At 43.8% G+C, this 17,044-nt stretch overlaps 1 pseudogene; it reads right to left on the bottom strand.

The window, feature by feature from the left end:
• Positions 1 to 15,005: 15,005 nt before the first annotated feature.
• LOC143639881 (COMM domain-containing protein 2 pseudogene) lies at positions 15,006 to 15,592 on the bottom strand (annotated as a pseudogene).
• Positions 15,593 to 17,044: the final 1,452 nt, after the last annotated feature.

Genomic DNA, 17,044 nt, shown 5'->3' with positions numbered 1-17,044 from the left:
TGGTCAAGTGTCCCTGAGTTCAAACCCCAGTACCCACTAAGAATAAATAAACAAAACAGGAGATGTGACCTCCTGGTGGGAGGTGCGGGGAGAGTCTGGGAAGAATCAGTTATTAAATGCTACCCTGTGAGCATACTTGACCTTGCACATAACTAAAGGGAAAGGTGAGATAGAGTGGGAGACCAGGAAGTGTCAACTGTAAAGGAGAGTAGAGAAGAAAAGGAGGTCCGCCTCAGCAGATTCTTCCTTTTTCTTTGGCCAGCTTCTGTGTGTGCATAAATCCTTTTCAACATGGGCTTCCATCAAGAACATCTATCAAGGCACTGGGGATATAGCCTAGTTGTCAGAGTGCTTGCCTTGCATGCACAAGGCCCTGGGTTCGATCTCCAGCACCCCCCCACACACACACACAAAATGTCCTTTGAACTTTAAGAGACAAAAAGCTCCATATTGGGTGTCAAAAGAGAGTTATCTATGAGAATGTTAGAAAGCTGTACAAGTAGATTCTTCAGTTAAAAAAGGAAACAATTGTGTGATCCTCCTTACCACACACAATAATGAAGCTTTGTGAGTCATTACAACGGACTGGGGACAGTGCTGTATCCTTCACACGATAACTTAGTAAATTGTCAGAAGAAACCTGTGTGGTAGGCTTCTTATTCCTATTTTTCTGATGGAGAAATTGAAAAATAGAGGGCAAGCAACTTGTTGAAGATAACATAGCTAGTCAGTGGTCAGGCACCTCTACATCATGCTATTGTGTAATGAGTACCCACACTCGGGATCCCACCATGGTGTGTGTGTGTGAGAGAGAGAGAGAGAGAGAGAGAGCACACTTGTATATATAGCTTATATTTATAAGGCTTGTATTAACATAGGAAATTTCTGGAAAGCAGCCAAGAAACTGTTAGGCCTCCATGCCTCGGGGAGCAGGGATGAAATAATCAGATGACTTATTTGTCTCTTTGCACCCCCTCCACCCTGTCTCAGGCACTCACTCAGCTGTAAGTAATAGAAAACCGAATTAACAGAGACTTAAATAAAACCAGTGCCCTAGTCTACACAGCTAGGAGTCCAGGAGCAGCATCTCCTTGGCTCGCGGACACCAGGGCTGCCTCTAGGCCATGATCTTGGTCCTGCGCCCAGCGACTCCCTTTCTCTGCCTAGCACTTTTCTCTGTGGAATGTGTTTAACCCACCCTTCGTGGTTCACCTGGGTACCTGCCTCTTCTCCCTCTTTTTCTGTGCAATGCCAGTTCAGTGAGGAGGGGGACTTTGCTTTCTTTATGGCCATTTCCTGAGACCCTGCCCAGGACACAGTAAGAGCACAGTGAATCTTTGGTGAAAGAACAGGTGGACCAATGGATGAGCACGGCCGATTCGGGCATGTCCAAGTTCTGAAGAAGGGAGGGAGCGGTGGCACCACGCCTCTGTCCTCTCGTACTGTGAAGTCACATCCTCTCCCTGAATCCCCCAGGTAAATTTCCCCTGAGTCTCATTGGCCAGAATAGGGTCAGACAGCATGCTCCCGGCCTAGCCCCGAGAGCTAGAGAGCCAGGAGGGGCCTCCAGAGCCCTGAGTGGCCACTCCAGGCAATGTTATCTATTCTCAGCAAGGACACAGGGCATCTCCTGCAGGTAGTTTGGATTTCTACCAAGTGCATGCTCAATAGAGATTTTTTCTTTTCTCTATAGAGATGTCTGAACCCACTCCAGTCTTGCTCAGAATCTCAGAGGGTAGGGCTGAGTATCTGTTTTTGTTTTTGTTTTTTTTAAAGGAAAAAAAAATCTAATCCACCATTAATGGTTTAAAAAAAAAAGGAATTTTCCAGAAAGGTAACAGAAGGCCAGGCGTGGTGGTGCACCTTGGTAATCCCAGCCACTCAGCAGGCTGAGGCAGGAGGATTGCAAGTGAGAGGCCAGCCTCTGCAATTCAGTGAGCCCCTAAGCAACTTAGTGGCACCCTATCTCAAAATAACAAAAAGGGCTGGGGGTGTGGCTCAGTGGTAGAGCGCCCCTCGGGTCAATCCTCAGTATCATCCTCCCCCCACCAAAAAAAAAAATTCCCTAACAGTAGCTGAAGGGTTTGAGAGTACTGGACTAACACCTGCAATCTGTCATCCGTACACCTAGAAACCTAAAAGGTCTTTGTAGGTCATTGATCTCAATGCCTCCATTTGGCAGATGGGCAAACTGAGGGTCCCTGATGGAAGGAGCATTGTCCAAAGCTTCCCAGGCAGTCATTGGCAAAGCCAAGGTAGATTCCATCTTTCAAACCAGTTCTCCGCTGCCTACAACCCCTGGCCCCCTTAATCCCCACCATCCCATGTGTAGAGCCAAGGGCAGGACCCTCCCATCACTCACATTTAACTGTTACAAAAAAACAGCCGAGTATACGTTTTCCCTGTCTCCTTTAACTGCATCATCTAGAGTCATAAATTAGTCCCAACACCAAAAGATGCCCTAATCCCCACACACTTCTCCATATCACGGTGGTGTTTATAATGTGAAAGGAGTTTTCATGGTTCACATCTACTCTCAGGCTCCCCTCTCTGTGTGTTTAAATTTACATGTCATAATTATCATTGCAGGTTTCCCCTCTGCTCGGCCCCTGCCCTCAAACCTAAGAGCGACACAGGAAATGGTTTATGTTCTCTGGACGACACTGACAGTCTAATCCAGCTCTTGTATTTCAAGCTATCTTTATCAACTCCATGTTCTCCCGACCATGAGATAGACATTTTCCCCAAAGCCTACCATGAGATAGACATTTCCCCCAAAGCCTCCATCTCTGCAGATTCACAACAGTGGGTGCCTGGAGCAAACCAACACCCTCTCTGCGAGACCCCTGGTTCGAGGTGGCAGGGCTCAATAATGCAGGCAAGGAGACCCTGTGTGTGAGTTCATGCTGTTAATGGAATCCCTGGTCCTTAGTGCAGTGTCCACGCACTTTCTCTCTCTCTCTCTCTCTCTCTCTCTCTCTCTCTCTCTCTCTCTCTCTCACTCCAGGTGAAGCAAACTCAAACCACAAGAAAGCAGGGACACATGGAGATCTTCACACAAGACAAATCCAAAAAGCAAGGTGCCCCCTTCCCAGAGATGGGAAGAGCACTGGGGCTATCACCTAAATCCTGCTCATAACTACAAGGTCAAATCTTTCTTAAGCCCCTTACTTTTTTTTTTGTTTTCAAAAGGTACTAAAGCCTACGAGGACCAGGCAGGAATTCAGACACCCAAAGCCTCCTGGGCTGTCTCCAGTGCCAATCAGTCACACATGACCCGAGCCAGTGGCTTGACCCTTCTGCACGTCTGTTGCTTGTCTGTGAAAAGAGGTTGAGAATCTTGCCCTATTTGATCCCCAGAGTGATAGGAATGGTCGAAGAGAGTAGGTTATGAAAGCGTTGGATATGTGGCTAATCATGTGAGTGGATTTGAAGTTACTGGGAGTACAGCCTGGCTCTATGTCCTTCTCCACCCCCATCAACCAGTATGTATGAGAGATGCGTTTGTCATTTGGACACTACATGACGGCACTGGTCATAGTTGAAGGCAGATGTGCAAAACATCAGCTGAGCATCCAAAGGTGCTGGGGTCAAGGAGACCAACATGTCACTATGTGACTTCCCCCTTTTGTATAAATATTTGGTATTGTGTAGACATAAAAGATTAGGGGAAGCCAACCCGGTAAAATACAAGGAACACAGCACCATTCATCAACTATCTATTAGGCAAGGTCCTTATTTCTCAAAACTAATCATCTCAGCGATTAAATATTTCATCTGAAATCTGTGATTTTTCCAAGACTTTGGAGCTTACTGTTTGAGCTCAGACCCTAGTTTGTCAATATGAGGTCTGTTACATCAGGCAAGTAGATCTCTCTTAAACTCCAACTTCCATAAAAAGAAACAAATGATATCTACTTTTCAAGTAGATAATAGAGCTAAATTGTAAGATCTTTGGGGGCGGAGATTTTTATTGGGACAAACAGAAACCTCCAGCCTTCCGGTCAGTGCCCTTTGATAATAAATGCTTGCTAAATGCTTTGGGAAGGAATGAATGAAAGGTCTTATAAAATTGCATCATCTCATACTTAGAAACTTTTTGAGTAGTCGGTAAACATCAGGCCTCTTTTTCAAATTACTAGGGAGCTACACAAGTGATTCCAGAGTGATTTGAAAGTATTTAATTTGTTAGAATGCACTCTAAATTTTAGAGAGCAATCATCCAATTTTGTCCAGAGATGTATCTTTGCCTCCTAGAACCAAGCTTGGCATTCAGTAGACACTTCTTGTATCTGTTGAATGAAGGACAAGCGTCTTTCTTCTCAGCCAGACTACGTGCTCTAAGCAGAGAAAGGCCAGAACCCTGGTTTTTCTTTTTTTTTTTTTTTTTTTTTTTCGTTTCTTAGAACTGACTTGGACGAGAGATGCAAAAAGCCATTCAAGCATTTACCCCAGCCCCGGACCGTCAGGGGTGTAAGATTGCATAGAATCCGCACCGAGCACGATGGCCCCATCCCAGAGCTTTGACTCTGAAGCCACAGAAACTTCTATCACCCCTGAAACTCTGTTTGCAGTCAGAATGTCAGCAGAAAATGGCAGCAGAAAATATTCGCTGTGAAATCCCGTGACCTCTGTCACGATGAAAAATGTCATGGAAAGGGATTTTTCTTATAAAACAGCGGCATGCAAAAGTCATCAGTGCTGGCAAACTCCAAGATAGATGAAGAAAACAAGAGAAGCTGATCCGCTAGGTCGGGTTTTATGAATAGACTCTCTCGCCACCCACTCATTTGCGAGATCCTCTTGAGATCTTTTCTTTACGGCAGGTTATGAATCATCTTCATGAGATCTTTAAATGGATGATCAATACTATATTTTCCCATAAAATGTTTGGTTTGAAATCTGATTTTAAGTGCATTAGAGTTTTTGTGCGCCGAATGGGTGAATGCCATAATAAATCATCATCAAATATGAAAGAAATATAGCATAGATTAATTGCCGTATTTATTTATGAGTCTATAAAATAACCTGTGAGAGTCCTGGCACATTTTTTGGATACCAATTTGAACCTTTAGGAAAGTTAAAAGCATTAAAAGAGACTGGGAGGAGATTTATTATCAGAATGTTTTTAATTGCAGACCCAAGCGGACTTGTAGGTATTAGAATGGCTATGCCCTTAATGGCCATATCTTGTGTCTCTGTCTCGGTCTCTCTCTCTCTCTCTGCCTCTCTCTCTTTCTCTCTCTCAAAATGATATACTCCCCATATTTTTATTGATTTTTGAAGATTTGTCATAAATTCACCTTGGCCAACATGTGACACCACAAATGGTTCCAGCTTCCCCAAAGTAGTGGGCCCCAGGTGGCACAGAGGAGAAGACTCCCAGCCAATTCTAATGCTCAGCTTTAAGAGAAAAAGCGAATACTGGGTGCATGCCACTGATAGGATGGCAATGTGTACAGTATGAAGCTGCTCATGGTTTAATTGCAGTTTTCGTGTCTATGCAGTGAAACGATTTAGGCTGAAGAATGATAAAGCAGCCGGGCATGGTGGCACACACCTGAAATCCAAGCAGCTCAGGAGGCTGAGGCAGGAGGATTTCAAGTTCAAAGCCAGACTCAGCAACAGCGAGGCACTGAGCAACTCAGTGAGACCCTGTCTCAAATAAAAAACAAAATAGGGCTGGGGATGGGGTTCAGTGGTCAAGTTCCCCTGAGTTCAATTCTTAGTACCAAAAAGTAAAAATAAAAAAAATTAAAAAAAGACGTGAATCTTTTAAACTGCTTGTTAGCTTCAGGGAGAGGTTTATACGCAAAACACCTCATCCCTACTTAGTTGGAGCTCACAGTGCTGTGTTTCTCTTTCTCATTTGTCTGGGCCATGATTCTGCTCCCTGAGTGTACATTCAAGATCCCAGGCCCTGTCACCAAGGGGAAGAAGAATGTGGGCATCTTCTCTCCATGAGTCCCTACATGCTACCCCGTTAAGGTCTTTATTACTTATAAATACTTCTTTCTCAACAACTTTGGCTTCCAAACCGGTTCCCTGGTTTTCAAATCTATACATCTGTTGTTTACTTTAGAGCCTCAAATTCCTTGAAAACACATCAGATGCCTTGAGCTTATCATTAATAAGATGCCGTCATTCCCAAGATAAAAATAATCCAGAATTGCTACACAGAAAAACTGCTCTGAAATTGAGAAGTTCAGGCAGCAACACCCTGCCATACACACTGATGCAAAAAGAGAAAGAAAGATAAGAAAAACAAAAGGTTTTTAAAAAGAGTTTTTCCTGAAAATAATCAGTAACCAAAACCTATTACATTTTTTTTTAAGTCTGTGTAGCTATACAGCCAATATCTCAGCTGGATTTTTTTTTTCAAAGAGGTTTTTTCTTGTTTTTATTTATTTATTTCTTTATTTTGCGGGGAGGGTTGCTGTTTTTATTTTTGATAGACTTACCAGTCACAGCTGGATCTGCTTGCTGTGTGCCATTTGAATGAATGATCGACATCAAATTTCTAAAACCCCTCTAATTATTACATAAGCTCTTTCATAATACAGATTGATAGGAAAGCATGCAGAAGGGACTCTGCACTCATTTCCTCACAACTGCATCTCTTCAGATATTTTCTCTGCTAAACGACCCAGTGTCCTCACGAGGCACTAAATGTGAATTCACACCATTCCCTCGGAGCTCGCCACACCTCCTGGCTGTGGCTGGCTGGGTATGTGCTTGAAATATGATCTTGAAGAAAGACACCCCCTCCCCAGCCAGGAGATCTGGAATCTGGTCCTTTCTCTGTCACCTGCTGCTTGGCTCCATGATGGTCCTGGTCTTGCTTCTCACCTCCCCAATTTTCTTATCCTGAACCTTTAATCAGATAAAGCCCAGGAGTTTAGGAAAGCTACCCAGACTTGATAAAATGCAATGGAATTTCGCCATTTTGAACAAGCTATTCATTTTTCACTCTGAGCTCAGGTGCAACGCTGACAAGCCTGTTTCTCTGCATAAAGCCTCATTGTAGACTTTATCTCAAAGAAATTAATTCTTTCTTGCTATTTGCCACCTTGCTGACAAGCAACATCAACACCCTCATCTGGGAATTATTGCCTTTTTCTTTTCCCCTCCTGATGCCAGAGTAGCTGCTGACAATCTGTACTCAGGCAAGGCAGGGAGTGCTGCCTCTCACAATCAGATGCCTCGCACACCACTTCCGTCAAAACAATTAGTGTTCATTTCGGCTTTACTTGGGGAGACCTGCGGTGATGGATCAGTATAAATTATGGATGCATCTGTCCAGATGCACTTGTTCATTCATGCATAGATTTGAGGAAAATTCATTCTTCCCAGTTCAAAAACAGTCGGTTAAAAAAATTTCCTACTTAAAAAATATAACTTAGCACATTTTCAACTATGTTATTATGCCCGTCTACTCACTCATTTCAGCTGTGATTCGACACATTTCCAGTTTGCTATTTTCCCTTCTGTAAAATCTGTTGTCTTTGGAAATCATTTGGAAATCGTGAACATTTTTAAACACCCCCCCCCCCACCAAAAATGCAATATAATGTATTTTTCCTTTTTTTTTTGGAAGTACCTGCCTTCAAACTCATTGTCAAACACACATCCTTAACTCTGCTGCTCAGGAACTTCAGTGCATTTACCACAAAGCAATATGAACTTCAAATAAACAATGTGGATCAGTACTCTCTGTGGTCCAGGTAGGCCTTTGTTTGCTTTGTTTCCTATTAGTTTTAATGAGCAGGTAGAGAACCTATCAGACATGTTGCACAAAACAACAAAAGAATCTATATCATTTGTTCAAAATACGTTCAGTGGGATGACTCCCTTGAATAGAACTGGGGAAGTGTGTGTGTCTGTTTTTGATGGGTTTATTTACTTGCTTCAATAAAATTCTGTGTGCACACCTATACAATTGGGGATTTTCCCGTAAACTAAATTAATCAGCACCCGAAGAAAGCAATGAAAATCCTCCATGAGAGAGAAGCCCAGAGCACGGGGCTACAGAGGTAAGGGCCTGGGAAGAGACAGGGAGACCGAGGAAAAACCAATTCCACAGCACTGTTCCTGAATCAGACTCCTTTACACCTGAGGTTTCCGCCACTCACAGGTTGATGTTGGCTTAACCTACTGGCTTGGCTTTTGTTAAGCAGGTCCCAAAATAACAGGAATTCTAGGCACATCTCATACTAACCATTTTTTAGGAAATCCCACTAAATACTCAAGATGGTAACAATCAAATGTCATCAATACAAGGGAGCTTTACTGTGCGTGCAGCCTCTGCCTGGGAAGGACATATTAAATCCGGGTCTCCCCAAAGGCAGAAACATTGGGGCGGGGGACGGGGCAGGGCTTTCTCCTTGGGAGACATTATGATAGAAGACACCAAAATCATAAAGCAACTTTGAAGACAATAGATGAGATACCTTCACATAAAACATGCTCTTTTTTTCCCATTTCCACAGAAGAAAAAAAAATGCTGACGTCTCCTCATAGTTGTACTCCCAATTTATTTTGCCACAGTTTTTTGTCTTCTTTTCTTCCAAAAAAAAAAAAAATCTTCTTGCCTTTCTCTAATCCTAAAGCAAAGACAAGGGGTAAGCCTTGCACACAAGGGGAGTCTTGCACACAGCATTGATACCACAGAGGTCTTATAAATCAGCTGAAAATCAATAAATCCTATATGGTAGTCTCTGCTTTGCAACCATATTGCCAAGGGACAGGGCTAATGCTTTTTCTCCCCCACCATCCCCATTTTCCTGTCATAAAAAAAAAAAATCTGCTTAGGAACGAATGGGCAATAAAAGTTGCTGAGTAAGTATTTCGACTATCTAATTTTATTACTTTCCAATTGACATACCTTCCCTCTGGAAATGTTTGCAATTAATTAATTAGTAGTAATCTTCCCCAAGAGACTAATTTAATGAATACTCTTTAATACTTACTTTAAAGAAAAAAAAAAGAAAAAGCTTAGATGCATCCAAACTGCAATGGGTGGGTGGGTGACTCCAAAGTGCATTTTGAAAAATCAAGGGATCTATTTATTACTTTGATTTTTATCGCTAAGTCTGTCTACCCATGACTATAATTCTTTTTCTAACTAGGACTTTCCCGGGGTTGAAAGCAAGGTTTCTCCAAGGTAACAGCATTCCACAGTCGCGGCTGGGATTGTCAGTATTTAGAATGGCGCTTGGTGCTAATAATCTCTTAGAGTCCTCTGCGGTCTGTGGGTTCTTTAAGCTTCTTGAGAGTTCTGCAGAATCTGGGGAAGAAAAGAGTGGAGCTGTGTAGCCAGAGCTGTCATTCTAAGGAGGTCACCAGCCCTGGGGCCTACCAGTCCCCTCTGCAAGGTGCCAAAGGCAAGTTAGCAGTGACAGATTTCCCGGCCAGGGACCCAGACCTGACTGCTACTGAGCTTCCTCCACCTGGCCAGAACCCAGCTCGGCTCCTATCCTCTGGGCCACACGGTCTTGGGTTTTAATTAGAAAATAAAACTGAGCCCTTGAACCACCCCCCAGGACTCCTCGGGGGAACTGCAGAGAGGGAGAGCATTGTGTAAAGTGGAAAGGGCGCGGTGACCCTCTGGAGAGAAAGGGAAAGCTTTCTGAGGTTTCTGGGCTTGCAAGCTCCACCTGACCCCACTATGCCTAAGGCCTTCCCTGGCCAGATTGGCAGTCCCTTGTCGCCCCTAGATGCCGTGGGTTAGAGCCCTCTGAAAGGCATCTCGGAGTCTGGGGTCTGAGACATCAGAAGTGCAAACCAATGATTGAAATTGGCCGCCCCCTGTGCCGAGGCCAGCCCTGGCGGACGAAGCCCCCTTCCCGGCACCAGCGCACACCCACCTCCACCAGGCCCCTCAGTGTCCTTTGACGAGGACCCCTGGGAGGGGAGCCCGGGTTACGCCGCTGGCCCAGCCCAGCGTCCGGGCGGAGCGCAGGGAATAGGCCTCCCGCCCGGAGCTCTCCACTGCGGCTCGCCAGCGCCACCCCCAGCGGAGCTCAGCGGCTGCAGCCCGGCCCCCACGCCTTCCTCCTGCTTCCCGTATCCCCTGCGGACCCAGCGGGCGGAGTGTGCCAGGCAACCAAGCCTCTCCGTCCGAGAAAAATTTGCCTAGAGCCACGGGCCGCAGTCTGCAGTTGCCAATGGTCAGACTTGGCGCTTTTCCAGGCGGAAACCCACAGGGACCAGAACTTTGTCCTGGAGAGGGCACTATTCGGCCGGGGTATTCGAGGGTCAAGCGGCAGCAAAGAAGCCCCAGGGTCAGGGCTCTCGCAAGGCGGAATTAGCCAGAGTCCTGGGGAGACTGAGGAGGGAGCCGGATCCCCAGGACAAGGATGGAGGGTCCCGTGGGGTCCACCCACGCTGCCCGGATCCGCTTCCACGAGCACCGGGCTAGTGGTGCAACAACTTTCCTGCAGCGGAGAGGCGGAGGAGCCGGGCTGGGGGCTTCTCCCACGAGTCTGGGCTCTCCTCCACCTGCCGGTGCTCAGCCTCCGCCCAGCCTTCACCCACTCCAGCTCCCTCCCCCTCCCCGCGCGCCTCGGTTCACTCAGACTCCTCATCCCTCTTCTCTCCCCTCCTCCTCCTCGCTCTTGCCTCTCTTCCCCACTTTTCTCGAGTCTCTTCTTTTGTATTCTCTCCTCCCTCGCCGCCCCGTTGCCTCTCGCCTCCTCTGGGCCGCAGGGGAGGAGGTGTGCGCGCTGCGCCCGGGGCCTGCGCGGCGCAGAGGGAGGCGTTTCTCCTACTTCTCCCGGGTAATTTGGAGAGATTCTCTGTGTGTGCGCGCGCGCGCGTGACCTTGCGGCAAAAAGGGGTAGGATCTAGCGCCCAGCAGAGAGGCTCAGGGTCTTTGACGTTCCTCGCGGACTGCACAAATCTCCCGGAGCAAGAGTGAGCGTGGGTGAGAGTGCGTGTGCGCGCGCGCCCTCGGGCTGGCTGCGCTTAGTACGCCTGGTGGCCCGGGGCCCCGGGGCCCGGGGTCCCGTATAGCAGCCCGGGATTACCATGACGTCACATTGAGCCTCTGGCCACCCAGGACTGGGACACCTCGGGAGCCTCACAGCCCGGCGCTGCGCCGCACCTCGCCACGGAGCGCCCTTGGGAACCTGCGCCTTCTTCCCTCCCCTGCCCATCCATGGGCTCTTCTGTCTTCTAGACCCTATGGGCTGGAGGGGCGCCTTCAGAAGCGCAGGGCTCCGCAGCTGGGCTGCCCTTGGCTCTGCCTCCAGTCTCTCCAAGCTGGCGAAGGAACCGGGGCTGGGCACTCTCAGCAGTGTAAGGAAACCGAAACTTTTGCCCTTCTGTTTCTTTCCAAATAAAGTGTGATAATCTCCAAAAGAACTTTTATTAAAGTCATGATAACTAGGCTTTCTATAACTATGTCATGAATTAATGAAAGATTAAATTTTTAATTTGCTTTTAAATCATCATTAGGTTTATTAATATTAACATTACTCTGCTCATGAATACCTTTTAGATGGTTTGCTGTGACACTGTGAACTAAGGGGAAAAATGTTAATTGCTAATTACTTTAGGTGAAATTCAATACATCCTCACTTTTTGTTTAAAAACAGATAAAATAAAACCAAGAAGATGTTCATGGGAGTTTACCAGCATTTTGGAAACCTGAAGACAGAGGTGAGTGCAACTGGCTTCATGGAACAACTCATGAGAAGTCTGTGGGTTCCATAGTAACCATCAATCCTGCTCTCTAGAAAAGCTGTGCCACCAACAGACATGGCACAAGGAACCAGAGAATGAGAAGCAAAGTTTCCTGAACAGCCCTCTGGGAGGAAAGGCACAGATCACCCATTGCTTTTATTGTTAAAAAAAAAAATGGAGTAAGGGTACCAGGGATTGAAATCAGGGTCACTCAACCACTGAGCCACATCCCTGTCCTTTTTTGTATTTTATTTAGAGACAGGGTCTCACTGAGTTGCTTAGCATCTCACTTTTGCTGAGGTTGGCTTTGAACTCAGGATCCTTCTGCCTCAACCTCCTGAGCTGATGGGATTACAGGAATATGTCACCATGCCCATAATCACTCATTGATTTTAACCTTCTCTCAAGCCATCCAATGATTAACAAAGATTTTTCTGCAGCAAAGAGTTCCCAGGCGCTGCAAAGCTGGCACATCAAAGGACCAGGGCTTCCAGTCTGCTCACCATCACTACTTATCACAACCTACCTAATCACCAGCTTGAAATCCTGGGTCCCACCATACACCCCTGAGCATCTTCCCCTCTTGGTCTCCACACATCACAGTCAGCACATTTGCTTCCAAATGCCTCACCTTTCTCCAAAGCCACCAAGAAGGGCATCAAACTGCCTTGCGACTGCCAGTCTGTCCTCTTGCTCATCTGTCCTCTACCCTCTGCCCCGTACTCTTTGTACAAAGCAGATCTGGTTGTGCTCTTCACCTGCTTGAAACTAACTTTAAGTCAGAGCTCAGACACCTGCAGACTGAGAGCATCCTGTCCCGCAGGGAGTCCCAGACCTGTACTGAGAACCCCTTGGTGAGCCTTCAGATATGTCCTTTCCTAAACTCATTCTAAGGCCAATAAATGTGGATGTCTGGGGGTGAGATCCAGGCACTAAGAACTTCCCAGGTGACTCCAGGGACAGCCAAGATCCCACAGTTCTGTTTGCTGGTCAGATGACTGAAAAATGAGCACAGGTGTGGGAAAGTGCCTCTCCTCAGCATGTGGCCTTTGTTTTCCTCTTCCACCCCCATCCACTGCCACCAGAAATCCATGCACATCATTGAAACATTGATAACTAATTTTCTCATGTTTCAAAAGATCTCAGATGGCAAAGATTCAATTGCCCATAACTCACATTGATAACACACTTACATTGTCCATACTGGCCTGCTTTTATTAAGTTTTTAGTTATTTCTCATAAACCTACCTTGAAAATTCAAGTGTAGCAACTTTCATGAAAGTATACGCTTTCCCCTGCCTCCTTCCACCTTTAGGAGTCCTTATACTCTCACATTCTTTGAAGTTTTATTGAAGCTGCTAGTATTCCTAACATTATATGTGTATGTGTATGTGTTTGTTTGTGTGTACAAATGCATATAAATGTATAGCATATAAGTGATCCTTTAATTTAACAAAAATATTCTGTTGAATGTATCTAAATTCAGTGTAGTCTGGGAAGAGATAAGGAGAGAGAGAATGGGAGAGAGATTAGTTTTGATGTGTTGTTTCATATTATGGGAGCATACAATCAGAAATCCATGGCACTTGTCAGCAGGCTGGAAATTTAGGAAAAAGTAGATGTTGCAATCTGGAGTCAATTCCATAAGTTAGCAGGTTGAAAACTCAGATGAGTCTTCTATGTTGCAACCTTGAGAAGAATCCTTTCTGCTTCAGGAACCTCAGTTCTTGCTCTTAAGGCTATCAACTGATTAGATGAGGCCCACCTACACTATAAAGGGTGGCCTATGTTACTCAAAGTCAATGTCAATCACAGCTAAGAAGTATTTTTCCACATCTAGACTGATGCTTAACCAAACAACTGGGGACCATAACCTTGCCAGCTGGACACATAAAAATAGGCATCAAAGAGTGGTGGTCCTTAAACTCACCCACTGTGCTCACTGGTTTTGACTGGAGTCAGCCTGTGGATGTACCTGGTTGCATTGATCACTCTCCTGCTTATGCACTTTTGAGAGATCTCCAGGTTTTTGCTGCTCTGAACCTCATTGCTACGAGCTTTAGGCACAGGCCTCCCTTGTGTGGGACTGTACCTGGTATATGTGCAGGGAATGTGGCTGCTGGTCACAGGGCATATGAGAGGTGAGCCCAGGGATCACACCCAGCTCTCTTCCTAGAAGCAGCATCAGTTGCCACAAGTGTCGATCACATGTGAGATGCCCTTGGTCTAGTCTCCTTGGAGGTGTCCAGGCACTTTCTCATGGTCTCTTAGCTGTTGGCAATAAAACCTTCAGAAGCTATTTCATTATGAGGTCTATATTTATTGTCATTGATAATGTTATATTCCTTTTCTGTGTTTGATAGTCATTTGTATTCCTTTGTAAAATTTCTGGTCATATATTTTGGTCATTTTTAACTAGATTAATTATATTTTTCTTACCAATTTGTAGGTTATCTTTACATATTTTCAATTTTCAAGTGTGTTAGTTATATTGAAACCTCTATCAGTTATATTGAAAATATATTCTTAAATTTCAAAACATTTTTAGTTTAAGACATCTTTTTACCCCAGATAATCAAGCATTGATTACATTATTCTTGTATCCATTATTTATAAATGTAAATGACAGTGTGTCTCTTAGTTGCTTTTGGTATATAGAAAAAATTAATCCTTGTGAAAATATTATTAACAATCACACAAAATTGAGTACTACTTAAGTCAATAAATCATAAGTCAAACTTCAGCAATATGGTAAAAAACTACTGACCTTTACATTCAAAGAAAAATTCATGAACTTCCTATAACAATATGGGCATATAATTTTAAAAAACTCATACTCACTTTACATTATTCTGTAGCTAGTAACATCATGAGATGCTTTTAAAAGTCAGAAATATTGTACTATTTAGAAATACTCTGATTAGGAAAGAAATTAGCTGTAAATTTTATTCTCAAAATTGATCAATAAAGAGGAAAATACTAGTTAAGCAGACAAAAATGTACCAAAACAGGCTATTGTTCATACATACAGAAGATATGAACAGTATAGATTTATTTCTAGTTGATTCAACCCTATTTACATATTTAAAATACAAAATTACATTTCAATCTGTCAAGAAGCTGACCACATTTAGCATCAGAAAAGGAACTTGACTTTAGCTTCTGATCATGACCTCAATATCCTGGAATAGGAAAAGGAATTTCATGGAATCTAGATGCATTTATCAACACCAATTGATACAAGTTAATTCTGAAAAGTAATTCCTGAATCTCATCCATTCACAAATGAGTCAAAGGCATTAGGGCCTTAACACTTGGTACTACTTGAAGTTGTGAACTACTCTCCTACAGTGGTTGGTTTTCATCTCATCCAAGGATTGTTACAGTTGGTGAACTAAATGAAGTAGGGTGGCTGAGGCTGTCTGCAGAACTTTGTTGTTGTGGTCTCCATTCTGATTTAGGTGTAGTTTTATAGTCACTGCTGGCTTTATCTGTTGCCTGAGACTTCTGCTTGCAAGCTGTACATCTAGTCGCCACTCAAGGCTGTGATAACTGGGAAGGCTGGGTGCCAATTCACCCAGAATAGTCCTGATCTCTTTTCTGTTGTCCAGGTAAAGCTGAAGCAATAATTTGTTCAGTTCTTCAGAGAATCGCAGAACAAAAACAGAGTCTTGGAAACCCACTTCAGAAATCATGAGCTTGGAGCTCTCAGTGAGCAGGTAGGTCAACCCTTCCACACCATGCTGGACAGTGTTACTGCTCATGTTGACCTTCCTGGCGGCACCCTCACAGACCTTGGGGATGGTCCCTTGCCTCAGGAACTCCACCCTGATCCACCCAAACTCCACCACCACTTCGGCAGGAAGGCCAGGTGCTCCTTATGCTCTTCTGACAAGTTCAGCAGCATCTTCGCTGGGCACCCTTTTCCACCCAGCAGCACCCTGGTCTTCCTGTTTAAGACATCTTTGAACATACAGATGTCTTTAATTTTTTTTAAAAAATATTTTTTTAGTTATAGTTGGACACAATACTTTTATTTTATTTATTTATTTTTATATGGTACTGAGAATCAAACCCAGCACCTTGCACATGGTAGGCAAGCACTCCACAGCTGAGCTCCAGCCCCAGCCCCAGATGTTTTTAATTTTATGTGCTCAAATTATTAATCTTTTCTCATGTGATCATATGTTTTTATGTGTGCATTCTTAGGAAATATTTTATAAAATCAAGTTTTAAAAGCTATCCACAATATTTTCCACTAATCATTTTAAAATTTCCTTTTAAAATATTAACATGGTTAATATATCTAGAGTTGACAATATATATGGAATGATGTAGGAATGCAAGTGTGTATTTTATTTGTGGAATGTCAGTTCTCCAGTCCCATTTGTTAAGTAATTCTCTTTTTTCCTACTTCTCTATGATGCCATCTCCATCATGAATCCAAGTTGTCCATGTGGACAGTTCTGTTTCTGGGATTCTTAAGAATGTGTTGATAAACTTGTGTTTTTATTGTATTGATACATGATTCTTGCTACATCGGTTGAGAATGTTTCCTTCCACTACAGAGTAAAAAGAAAAAATATAATCATAAGACATCCACTTGTATAGAAGGGTAATAATAGTAATCTGTGTGATATAGCTTTCCCTGGGAAGAATATATTTTGGACATAATTTTTTTATAATGTAGGAGTATCAGAACACTGCTTATAGAACCCACTCAACACTAAGTAGCCATGAAGCAGAGACCTGTCCCCTACCAATGGACAGCTCTTTCTTTCATGACATCTATTCTTACCATATGAAAAGTCTTCCATGTAAAATAATGCCACTTACTCAGTATTGTAGAGAGAGTTGTGAGAGACTCTGTGTCTAATAGAAGAAAAAATAGGCCTTAATCTTATTATGTGGGATTAGGCCCCAATTTCCTTAATAAGACTCTTACTGTACAAGAATTAAAACCAAGAATCAATAAAAGGGATGGAATCAAACTAAAAAGTTTCTTTTCAGTAAAAGAAACAATCTGTGAGGTGAACAGAGAGCCTACATCCTGGGAGCAAATCTTTACACCTCACATATCAGATAGTGCACAAATCTCTAGGGTACATAAAGAACTCAAAAAGCTAAACACCAAAAAAACAAATAACCCAATCAACAAATGGGCTAAGGACCTGAACAGACACTTCTCAGATGAGGATATACAATCAATCAATAAACATAAGAAAAATGCTCATCATCTCTAGCAATCAGAGAAATGCAAATCAAAACCACTCTAAGTTATCATCTCACTCCAGTCAGAATGGCAGCTATTATGAAGACAAATAACAATAAGTGTTTGTGAGGATGTGGGGGAGAAGGT

The sequence above is a fragment of the Callospermophilus lateralis genome (genome assembly GCF_048772815.1).
Source record: "Callospermophilus lateralis isolate mCalLat2 chromosome 14 unlocalized genomic scaffold, mCalLat2.hap1 SUPER_14_unloc_1, whole genome shotgun sequence".
NCBI lineage: Eukaryota > Metazoa > Chordata > Mammalia > Rodentia > Sciuridae > Callospermophilus > Callospermophilus lateralis.
Note: the sequence above shows the minus strand (reverse complement) of the source record. Positions and strands in the feature narration are given on the sequence as shown.